The sequence below is a fragment of the Triticum dicoccoides genome, chromosome 3A (genome assembly GCF_002162155.2).
Source record: "Triticum dicoccoides isolate Atlit2015 ecotype Zavitan chromosome 3A, WEW_v2.0, whole genome shotgun sequence".
In the NCBI taxonomy this organism is placed as follows: domain Eukaryota; kingdom Viridiplantae; phylum Streptophyta; class Magnoliopsida; order Poales; family Poaceae; genus Triticum; species Triticum dicoccoides.
The window spans coordinates 556,742,579-556,754,881 of NC_041384.1; positions in this window are offsets into that span (position 1 = coordinate 556,742,579).

Genomic DNA, 12,303 nt, shown 5'->3' on the forward strand with positions numbered 1-12,303 from the left:
CAGAGGTGCCATGGTGGGCAAGATGCCCAATGTCACATGGCCCGAGGGCTCCTTTGTGGAGACAGTGAAGGGGTGGCAGTCAGGGTGGTTCTACATCACCGAGCCGCGCGACACCAACTGGGCAGCGGCCCCTGAATTTTGATCCGGAGCTCCGCTGCGGCTCACCTCCTGGCAATAGAAGGGCCTAACCTGGGGTTCTTCGAGTGAGCTAACTAGGCTCCAGACGTGCGTCCAGAACATGATAACCAAGAGAATAAAACTTGTCAACATGATCCAGGTTATGCTCATTCATCGGATCCTTCCGTGCCAACGCCGTACTTGCTATTTGTGGGAGTTCGATCTGGCCAAGCACTAGACGCTGCTAGAGCTCTTTGGCACGACACACGAAGACATCTGGAAAGTGCTCTTCAAGGCCGGCAAGACACCACCGCCTACGACCGAGGATCACGGGCTCAGCTTAAAACGCCAGGCTAATTTGGTAAGTTCTTTCATGTTTTCAAGGTATAGCCTTTACTGACATATTCTGAGAAGGAGTCTAAGCCTTCCTATCAATTTTTTAGGCCTGGATCGACATAGCAGGGCAGATTAACTGTCCGGCTCCGCTGCCTGAATAGCAAGAGACCCCACTTCTGACGAAGATGCTATTTCCGGCGCCTTATGACGTGCCTGAGAAGAAGGCCAAGAAAACGGCCATGGGGGCCCGGAGTGGCCTTCGCCGAAAAGGCGCTTCGGACGTGACATCCGAAGACGGGACTCGCTCTTCGGCCGCCGAAGATGACGACGAGGAGGAGGAAGAAAGCGACTCCCCCCTAGAGGGGGAAGGAAGAAAAGGGGGGCCTCCCCAAATTTGGAGGCAAAAGTGCCCAAGAGGGGGAAGGGCTCCCTTGCGGATGACTCCGCATGGGATGTCGATAACAGACCGGAGCGGATGCCCCGGACCAAGCCTCGGGCCGCCTAGTAAGTACAAAAAACCTTATGGACATCCAAATGCTGGCCTTTCCATTTGTAGTGTTAATATGTTTAAATTATGCCATCATAGTCCAGCTCGCGACAGCTCCCTACGATCCTCAACAGAGGGTTCGCTAGATTCAGAGGAGATGGCCAGCATGTCACCGCCGCCCGCTGACTCCCCCAAGGCCAAGGACGACGTGGAGGTGTTATCCCGAAGGACTTTCCTGGGTCGGGGAGAGGCTCAGGAGGCGCCCGAAGGCGATGCCTCCATCGCCGGACACCAGCCGAAGCCAATACCCAGGGAGACTGGTGGTGAGGAGGGTCGTGTTCGGTCCGACCCTCAGTAGGACTCGATTCCGGAGACCGATGCGGCTCCCGAATCCGACACGCAACCTCCTTCGAAAGAAGGGAGTATGTGTATTCCGCCGGTGACCCCTGTCGAACCTGGGGCACCAGATAATCTGCTGAAGCGCTGCGAGGCGCTTCCATTGTGGATGAGCACCGTGTCCTTATGGGCATGGTAATCGAGAAGGTTCAGTCCACCAAAAGAGGACTGACCGAAGCCTGCGCTAGCCTTTTAACAGGCTTTGAGGTATGTAGTGTAATTGTAGAAAGGACGTCACAGTGTAGACAGTAGCCCCTGATGCTCTGTTCGGTGTTCGAAAAGAAAAAGGCGAACAGAGGGTCAAAATAATTTTTGCAGGAGTCTAACATAAGATGTCTATGTGAATAAGCAGGCGTCACTGCTGGCTGCTGCCGCTCACACTACGGAGGTCTCCGGCCTGAAGCAGAGCCTGGAGCGGGCCAAAGAAGAGCTCGGCCTCATGAAGAAGCACCTGGAGGACAGCCAAGGTATGTAGTGACCTACTCGTGAATCGAGGAATGATGAATGTTTCGTGCTGACTAAAGTGTCATGAGTTTTATTAGGGGCCACGACTGAGGTGGCGGCCCTCAAGAAGGCGTTAGCCGAGGCCGAGGACAAAGCGGCTAAGGAGCGCGCCGCGTGCGAGAAACACGAGGCCCGGGTCAGCGAGGTCCAGCAAGAGCTCCAGGATGCCATCAAGAAGTATGAGTCCTTGGAGCGTGATTCTAAAACGCAAGCGTCCGAACTTGCGAAGGCCCGCCAGAGCACACAAGAGGCTCGAGCCGAGGCCCAGAGCGCCCTTCAGGAAATCTAGGCGGCCAAGAAGATCACGGCGGGTAAGGCTTTCATTATGCAAAGCAAGTATGTGAAGGAAACGTTCCTTTTACTTACCCGAATATGGAGCTCTCCAGGGGCGTTTATGGATTTGTCGCGCAGCGTATCAGATGCTGCTGAGTTTTATCGAGCCGAAGAAGGGAGTTCTACGGAGAAGTTGTTCTGGTCTCAATATCTTGGACCAGAACATCTGAAACAGCTGGTCGAGCTGCACAAGGCGGTAGATCTAGCCATGAAGGACCTAATAGTCCGACTATGGCCTACCGCACCGATACCCGGCAGCTACTTCAGACTTGTGAAGCAGCTTGTTAGTGCCTGCCCACGACTTGAGGTCATAAAGCGATCGGTCTGTATTTAGGGTGCCTGGATGGCCTTTGCCCGTGTCAAGATGCACTGGGCGAAGATGGATGCCAAGAAGCTTATGACCGAGGGGCCGCCTGAGGGCAAGGAGCGCCGCCATCCTGAGTTATATTTTGATGGTGTCCTGGAGGGATCCTGCCTTGTGGCGGAGCAATGTGCGAAGGATGTTATATTCCCATGAAAATATTCGTATTATCCTGTCCTGTAACATGAATCAATGATGTTGTGTAATATAATGCTTGTTATGTTTTAATTTTTTCCTCATGTGCGTACGTGTTGTTTGAATCTTAGGGTTGGCCAGTCATCGGCTTCTGCCCCCACATAGGTAGTACGGGGGTGTTCGGGATGGAATCTAAACAATCTTGATCCAATTATATGGTCCTTGAAGGAGTTGTTTAGCACAACGAACCAGGCAACCAGACTATGCAGCTTGAATGCCCTCACTTAACCATAGGAGTTTTATAAAAAAACATGGGTGCAGCCCCTAGTATCTGAACTAGAGTGCTATAAGCGTCTGATCAGGAAGTACCGATCCTTCGCGTAATGCATAAGAAATCTCCAACGATTTGTAACCGCCGAACAGCTGACCAGCTCTCGCCGCATCATGACAGTGAGTTTTTGGCTTTCTCTAGTGAGGTGCTCCTTTGGATAAACCAAGGCACAATCGCAGTAGTTCTCCCTTTACTACCTTAGTCGATATAGCGGAATGTAAGGTAGCAAGCACAGGAGCCGGGCAACCCAACTATTGACCAAAGACATGATTCGGAGCCAATGCATATAATGCTAAATTCGGGGTGCCGAACTATACTTATAAAAAGTGTTGGAATTTTGTTGCTGTAATGTGGGGTGCTATGAAGCCCCTGGCAAACGTCAAACGTATCAAAGTGTACGGGTACTACCTGATAGGGTTATCCATAGGGGAGCTGAAAAAAGAGAAAGAAAACAAAAAAGGTACAAAGGTAAAAGGCTGGGGTCCTAAAGCTCCAACCGCAAACTTTTCTCATTGTATTTTAATTAGTATGTCAAGGCACATCGATACAAGTAGTGCGATAAGCCACAGGCTATTTGACATGCCGAAACCAAGGGGGAGCTACATGTGGGTCCTGAAAAACAGGTAGAGTCGTCGTTAACGGAATCACCTAAAAAGTCCCCATATGTCTGCGTTTCTCGACGTCTTGGTGTGTTTATCCTTCAAGAGGGCCGATGACCAGTCCACCAGATGGGGCCTGTGGGATTGAGACCTGCAAAGGAAACAAGTAAAAGTGAAAGTATGTGTGTATCCGATGTCGGTTGAGGCGTACTATGGACCACAAGCTAGCTATGCCTCCGTCGATGCCCATGGGATTTTAAGTGTGTAGTTATGTACGCGCGGCACGAATGCCGCCACCTTATTGGGACTAAGATGGAGGCCGGATTGCTAGTCGAGCTCCTGACAAGCCGAGCTCTCCTGCTGCAGAGTAGTTCAGACCCTCTTAACGGTGTTCGTGGGCTCGGCCACCGAATTAAGGTTTTGCTTGAGAAGGCCGCTATGTACTTCTGCTACTAAGGCAGCTGTGTACTCTTCTGTACGGAGGGAGCGTTCTGTATTTCCGTTGACCGCTATGACGCCGCGCGGACCGGGCATCTTGATCTTGAGGTAAGCATAGTGTGGTACTGCGTTGAATCGAGCAAACGCAGTTCGTCTGAGCAGTGCGTGATAGCCGCTGCGGAAGGGGATGATATCGAAGAATAACTCCTCGCTTCGGAAGTTGTCCGGAGATCCAAAGACAACCTCTAGTGTGACTGAGCCCGTACAGCGGGCTTCTACACCTGGTATGACTCGTTTGAAGGTAGTCCTTGTGGGCTTGATCCGTGATGGGTTAATGCCCATTTTTTGCGCTGTATCCTGATAGAGCAGATTGAGGCTGCTGCCTCCGTCCATAAGGATGTGACTCAGGTGGAACCCATCAATTATTGGGTCTAGGACCAGTGCGGCTGAACCATCGTGACAGATACTGGTCGAATGATCCCGGCGATCGAAAGTGATCGGGCATGACGACCATTGATTAAATTTTGGGGCGACTGGCTCTATCGCATAGACGTCCCTAAGCGCGCGCTTGCGCTCCCTCTTGGGGATGTGGGTAGCGTATATCATGTTCACCATTTTGACCTGAGGGGGAAACTTCTTTTGTCCCCCTATGTTCGGTTGTCGGGGCTCTTCGTCATCATCCTCGCTTTGCGATCCCTTTTCCCTGTTCTCGGCGTTTAATTTGCCCGCCTGTTTAAAAACCCATCAATCTCTATTTGTATGATTGGGTGGTTTATCCGGGGTGCCATGAATCTGGCACGGACGATCAAGTATGCAGTCCAAGCTAGATGGGCCTGAATTGTTCTTTTGGAACGGCTTCTTCCGTTGACCGGACTTAGAGCCACTGAATCTGGCATTGACCATTGTATCCTCGGTGTTATCACTTTTGTTTCGACGCTTGTATCTGTTGCGTAGAGACTTGTCCTTGTTATTTTTAACTTCGGGCGTGCCAGCGTCGCTTGCATTGTTTTTGCTATGGGCCAACCAACTATCCTCGCCTGCACAAAAGCGGGTCATGAGTGCCGTGAAGACCGCCATGGATTTTGGCTTTTCTTGGCCGAGGTGGCGAGCGAGCCATTCGTCGCGGATGCTGTGTTTGAAGGCTGCTAGGGCTTCAGCATCCGGACAATCGATAATTTGGTTCTTTTTAGTTAAGAACCTAGTCCAGAATTTCCTGGCGGACTCTCCAGGTTGTTGAAATATGTGGCTTAAGTCATCGGCATCTGGTGGCCGAACATATGTACCTTGGAAGTTGTCGAGGAAGGCTTCTTCCAGGTCCTCCCAGCTACCGATAGAATTTTCAGGAAGGCTGTTTAACCAGTGCCGAGCTGGCCCCTTGAGTTTTAAAGGGAGGTATTTGATGGCATGGAGGTCATCGTCGCAGGCCATATGAATGTGGAGAATGAAGTCTTCGATCCACACCGCGGGGTCCGTGGTTCCATCGTATGATTCTATATTCACGGGTTTGAACCCTTCTGGGAATTCATGATCCATGACCTCATCAGTGAAGCAATGAGGGTGTGCGGCGCCTCTATATTGGGCCGTATCGTGATGTAGCTCTGTTGGAGTCCATCTGCGGTTTTCAGCCCGCGCATAACTAAGTTTGTCACGTCCGAATAGGTGGCCATCATCGCGTGTCGAGGCACATCCTCGAGATCCATAGATTGATCTGGTATATCCTACTTTATTGTTCAGGTTTTGCCGGAGGTCATATGTATGGCCGTGGGCTAATTTACCCCTACCTGTGTGATGAGGCGGGGCAGGCTGGTGTTCGGCGTGAGTTGCCGTTTTGTCCCGACCACGTGGTGGTCGGTTAGCCGCATTGTACGATGGTGGTATGTATTCCGGTGCCTCCTCGTCAAACTGAGGTAGCAATTTGCGCTTTGGGTAACTTTTGGTTGGGCGCTTGAGGCCGTATTCTTCGGCTGCTAGGACATCGGTCCATTTATCATTGAGCAGATCTTGATCAGCTTGAAGCTGTTGTTTCTTCTTTTTCAGGCTCCTTGCAGTGGCTATGAGCTGGCGCTTGAAGCGCTCCGGCTCCAGAGGTTCCTCAGGCATGATGAAATCATCGGTGCCGAGGCTCACCTCATCCTCGGAGAGCGGAAGATAACTTCCGTCCTCTGAGTCTTCGTCCGTGGCCTATTTACCAAGGCCAACCTGCCCATCTCCCGTTCATCTTTTTCATTAGCTGTTTCAACGGGGTCTTCATTGTCTTCGGCACCTTCTGGAGTATTATCTTCTCCTGTGTCGGTGTTGCTGTCTTTACTGCAACGTGACTTAGAGCAGCGCCGCTGACACTGTCGCTTGGATTGTATTTCGGAAGGTTTATCCTCAGCTGGATCTTCCTTGTCATCGTCGATGTTCTCCTTTGGTGCATCCACCATGTATACATCATACGACGAAGTGGCCGTCCAGCGTCCGGTGAACGGTGGGTTCTGGGCCTCTTCTTCTCCAGCATCGTCATCCATATCGTCGATATCCTCGGAGTCGTAATCAAGTGTGTCGGTTAAATCTTCGACCGTGGCTATAAAGTGGGTGGCAGGCGGGTGGGGAGCAAAATTCTCCATCGTTAGCCCCTAGTTCGAACCGGATATAGTTCGGCTGTGAGTCCTCTGCCAAGGACAGATTCTTTAACGAGTTTAGCATGTCTCCCAAAGGCGAGTGCTGGAATATGTCTGCGGCGCTGAATTCGAAGATCGATAAACGATCAAGTTTGGTGTCCGCGAGCTCATGTGATTCAGAACTTACGGCCGGAAACGAATCCGAAGTTTCGGTGGCACAGGTATCGTGTGAGATCAAGTCTATGTGCGGCTCCAACGCCGGGGAATCTGTGGCCTCTGTTGCGGGGTTAAGCTTCCCGTCCTTGGATGGCGCAGCCTGCCCTGGATCTAAGGCCAGAGCGGTTACGGGAGCTGTCTCATGGATGCAGTCCGATGACAGATTTAGGTCATGTCCCTCGGGGTTGCCAGGATTGGTGGCCGTGGTCTCGAATCCGGCGAGGATCAAGTCCCCACGGATGTCCGCGACGTAGTTCAAGCTCCCAAATCTGACTTGATGGCCAGGGGCATAGCTTTCGATCTGCTCCAGATGGCCAAGCGAGTTGGCCCGCAGAGCGAAACCACCGAACACGAAGATCTATCCAGGAAGGAAAACCCCCCCTTGGGCAGAGTCCTTGTAGATGGATGAAGGAGCCATCAAACCTCTTGATGATGGCACAGTGGAACTCTCAATGAAATCACCAATGTCGGTGTCAAAACCGGCGGATCTCGGGTAGGGGGTCCCGAACTGTGCGTGTAAGGTCGATGGTAACATGAGACAGGGGACACAATGTTATACCCAGGTTTGGGCCCTCTTTATGGAGGTAATACCCTATGTCCTGCTTGATCGATCTTGATGAATATGAGTATTACAAGAGTTGATCTACCACGAGATCGTAATGGCTAAACCCTAGAGGTCTAGCTTGTACGGCTATGATAATGTATGTCCTCCGGACTAATCCTCCCATTTATATAGACACCGGGAGGATATAGGGTTATACAAGTCAGTTACAAAGAAAGGAATCTACATATTTAGTCGACAAGCTTGCCCTCCACGCCAAGGAGAGTCCCATCCGGACACGGGTGTAGTCTTCGGTCCGGCCCATGGCTAACAGTCCGGACGCTCAAGGACCCCTTAGTCCAGGACTCCCTCACCCCCCCCCCCGAGGAACTAATGGGCCACATGGGCCTTAGTGGAGAGAGAGAGGGCCGGCCAGGGCAGGCTGCGCGCCCCCTCCCCTCTAGTCCGAATGGGAGTAGGCCCCCTTCCTTCTCCCTCTCCTCCTTCCTTTCCCCCTGCTAGTAGGACTAGGAAAAGGGGAGTCCTACTACTAGGAGGAGGACTCCTCTCCTGGCGTGCCCCAAGCGCCGGCTGGCCTCCCCCCTTGCTCCTTTATATACGGGGGCAGGGGCACCCTAGGACACACAAGTTGATCATTGATCTTTTATCTATGTGCGGTGCCCCCCTCCACCATAATCCACCTCGATAATATCATCGTAGTGCTTAGGCGGAGCCCTGCGCCGGTAGCTTCATCATCACCGTCATCACGATGTCATGCTAACAAAGCTCTCCCTCGACACTCAGTTGGATCGAGAGTTCGTGGGACGTCATCAAGCTGAACGTGTGCATATCACGGAGGTGCCGTACTTTCGGTACTAGGATCGGTCAAATCGTGAAGACGTATGACTACATCAACCGCGTTGTCATAACGCTTCCGCTTACAGTCTATGAGGGTATGTGGACTACACTCTTCCCCTCTCGTTGCTATGCATCACCATGATAGATCTTGTGTGTGCGTAGGAAACTTTTTGAAATTACTGTGTTCCCTAACAGTTACACCCAATACTTAAGTACGATCATATTGACTCATAGTTGGTGCTTTTATAAGAGAAGATGGAGACTCAACTTCAAAAATAAAAATGGCATAAAGTAAAAGAAAGGCCCTTCACAGAGGGAAGTAGGGATTTGTAGAGGTGCCAGAGCTCAAAGCAAAAAAATAGAGATAAAACATTTTGGGAGGTGTATCCATCCCACCAACGAAAACGACTTAGAGTTCCCAACACTTCCCATCCTAGATATATCATAGGCAGTTCCCAAACCGAAAATAAAGTTTATTCCTTTTTCCACCATACTTTCACTTTCCAGGGCTAACCGTATCCATGGGTGCCTTCCATACCAACACTTTCAAAAATACTAAGCACACCGTGCACAAAAAGATGTAAGTGAAGCACTAGAGCAAGTCCATAGCTCATTAAAAATTTAAGTGAAGCAAAGAGAGCAATTCTAACAAGTCATGATATAATTTTGGCTCTCCAAATAAGTGTGTCCAGCATGGGATCAAGACTTAAAACACAAAACAAAAAAAGCAAAGACTCATATCATACACGATGCTCCAAGCAAAACACATATCATGTGACGAATAAAAATATAGCTTCGAGTAAAATACCGATGGTCGTTAGAAGAAAGAGGGGATGCCACTCGGAGGCATCCCCAAGCTTAGTCGGTTGCTCATTTTTAGATAATAGCTTGGGATGCCGGGGCATCCCCAAGCTTAGGCTCTTCTATCCTGTATTCCTTCATCCATCGTAAGATAACCCAAAACTTGAAAACCTCAATCACACAAGACTCAACAAAACCTTCGTGACATCTGTTAGTATAAGAAAAATAAATCACTACTATAAGTAATGTACCAAACCAATTCATATATTGTTTTTGCATTATATCTACTATATTCTAACTTTTCTGTGGCAAAAACTCATCAAAGAAAACCATAGAGCCATCAAAATAAGCACACAATGCAAAGAAAACAGAATATGTCAAAACAGAACAGTCTGTAATAATCTGATTTGTTCGAATACTTCTGTAACTCCAAAAATTCTGAAAAATTAGGACGGCCTGAGAAATTTGTAAATTTATCTACTGCAAGTGGAATGGGTATTTTATCGCTCTTTTATAAAAAATGAGAATATTTTTATGAGCGCAAAAGTTTCTATTTTTTCAGCAAGATCAAAAAACTATCACCCAAGAATATCCTAAAGGCTTTACTTGGCACGAACACCAATTAAAACACAAAAACACAATCATATCAGTAGCATAATTTTGCTAATACTCAAACACAGGAAGCACAAAGCAAAAATAATTTTTATTCATTGGGTTGCCTCCCAACAAGCGCTATAGTTTTACGCCCCTAGCTAGGCATAAGATTTCAACGATGCTCACATGAAAGATAGTAATTGAAACACGAAGAGAGCATCATGTAGCATGTAAAAAACACATTTAAGTCTAACATACTTCCTATGCATAGGAATTTTATAGGAAAACAAATTATCAAGAAAAGAAACATCTAGCATATGCAAAGGAGAGGAATAAAACATTGACAATCTCAACACAACGAGAGGAAATTTAATAACATGAAAATTTCTACAACCATATTTTCCTCTCTCATAATAATTATATGTAGGATCATAATTAAATTCAATAATATAACTATCATATAAAATTTTCTCTTTATGATCCGCATGCATGCAAAGTTGACACTCTTCCAAAATAGTGGGATTATCATCAAATAAAGTCATGACCTCTCCAAACCCACTTTCATAAAGAAATTCATAAGATTGAACACTCTCCAAATATGTGGGATTATTTTTAGCTAAAGTTGACACTCTTCCAAACCCACTTTCAATATTATTGCAAACATATTCATCGTGAGGTTTAAATAAACTATCAAGATCATAAGAACCATCATCACCCCAATCATGATCATTGCAATAAGTAGCGGACATAACAAAACAAGCATCCCCAAGCTTGGGTTTTTGAATATCACTAGCACAATTGACATTTATAGAATTTATAGTAAAATCATTGATATCATGCTTTTCATTCAAGGAGCTAGCTTGAATCACTTCATAAATTTCTTCATCACAATTTTCAGATTCACGAATCTCAAGCAAAACTTCATAAAGATAATCAAGTGAACTCAATTCACTAGCAATAGGTTCATCATAATTGGATCTTTTGAAAAGATTAGCAAGTGGATGAGGATCCATATCAATAGATCTTTAACAAGCAAAGATGCAAGCAAATAGAAGGCACATGGCAACACAAGCAAACATGAGATCTGACGAGAAAAAGGTGAACGAAAAAAAGAGGGCGAATAAAATGGCAAATTTTGTGAAGTGTGGGAGAGGAAAATGAGGGGAAAATGGAAATTAATGTAAATTGCAAGGAGATTAGATTTGTGATTAGGAACCTGGTATATGTTGAAGATCCTCCCTGGCAACAGCGCCAGAAATTCCTTTTGATGTCGCTTGAAGCTACGTCGGTATTTCCCCAAAGAGGAACGGATGATGCAGCACAGCGGCGGTAGGTATTTCCCTCAGATATGAAACCAAGGTTATCGAACCAGTAGGAGAACCACGCAAGACAACGTAAACATCACCTGCACACAAATAACAACTTCTCACAACCCGACGTGTTAAAGGGGTTGTCAATCCCTTCCGGGGTACGGCGCCTCAAGATAGGCAAACAGATGTGAGGTAAATTTGTAGTAGATTGATAGATCCAATGCCTAACAAATAAATAAGAATAAATTGAAGCAAAGTATTTTTGGGTTTTGGGATTAATAGATCTGAAAATAAAAAGCAAAGGAAAAGTAGATCGCAAAGGCAAATATATGAGAAAGAAACTCGGGGGTCGTAGGTTTCACTAGTGGCTTCTCTCGAGAAAAATAGCAAATGGTGGGTAAACGAATTACTGTTGGGAAATTGATAGAACTTCAAATACTCATGACAATATCCAGGCAATGATCATTATATAGGCATCACATCCAAGATTAGTAGACCGACTCCTGCCTGCATCTACTACTATTACTCCACACATCAACCGCTATCTAGCATGCATCTAGTGTATTAAGTTCATGGAGAAACGGAGTAATTGTTGACACACGAACACGTCCCGTGTACCCTCGACGCCGGGGGTGATGCACCGCAGCTCACGTCGAAGGAGACCCGACCGACAGCGTGATACGCAGGACAGTCGGCGGGTGCTTTTGCAGACCCGAAACCCCAAAAAGTGTGTTGACACACGAACACGTCCCCTGTACCCTCAACGCCGGGGGGGATGCACCGCAGCTCACGTCGAAGGAGACCCGACCGACAGCGCGATACGTAGGACAGTCGGCGGGCGCTTTTGCAGACCCGAAACCCCGCGCACCCGGGAGGGACCCGTCAGGGATTGCGGCGGCTATGGGCTGCCCTAGGTCAATTCGCTCGCCCCTAGAGCCTCGTGGATCGCTGCCTTCCAACGCGAAGAACGAATGAAGAACAAGAAAGAAAGATACAAGGGTGAGGGATAAAAGTAGATCAACACAAAAGTGTAATTGATAGATTGGTTCGATTGGTGTTGTTTCAATCGGCCGTCACTCCCAACATATATAAGAGGCGGCTGGACTCCCCGTACAAGCAAACAATTTATCTAGGCTTTCCTTACAAGACAATTACATCAATTCACGTCCAAAACCCTAGTCAAATTCGGACTGGTTTATCCAAACTTTCCAAAACTGTTCGGTTTAAACTGGCTGCACCTTGCGGGTCTTTTTTGCGGTGGTAAACTATCTCGGATGAAAACAAGCCCAAAATCAATCTTGACCGTTTCGACGAGACGAAAAACTTTCGTGTGGAAGGTTTTT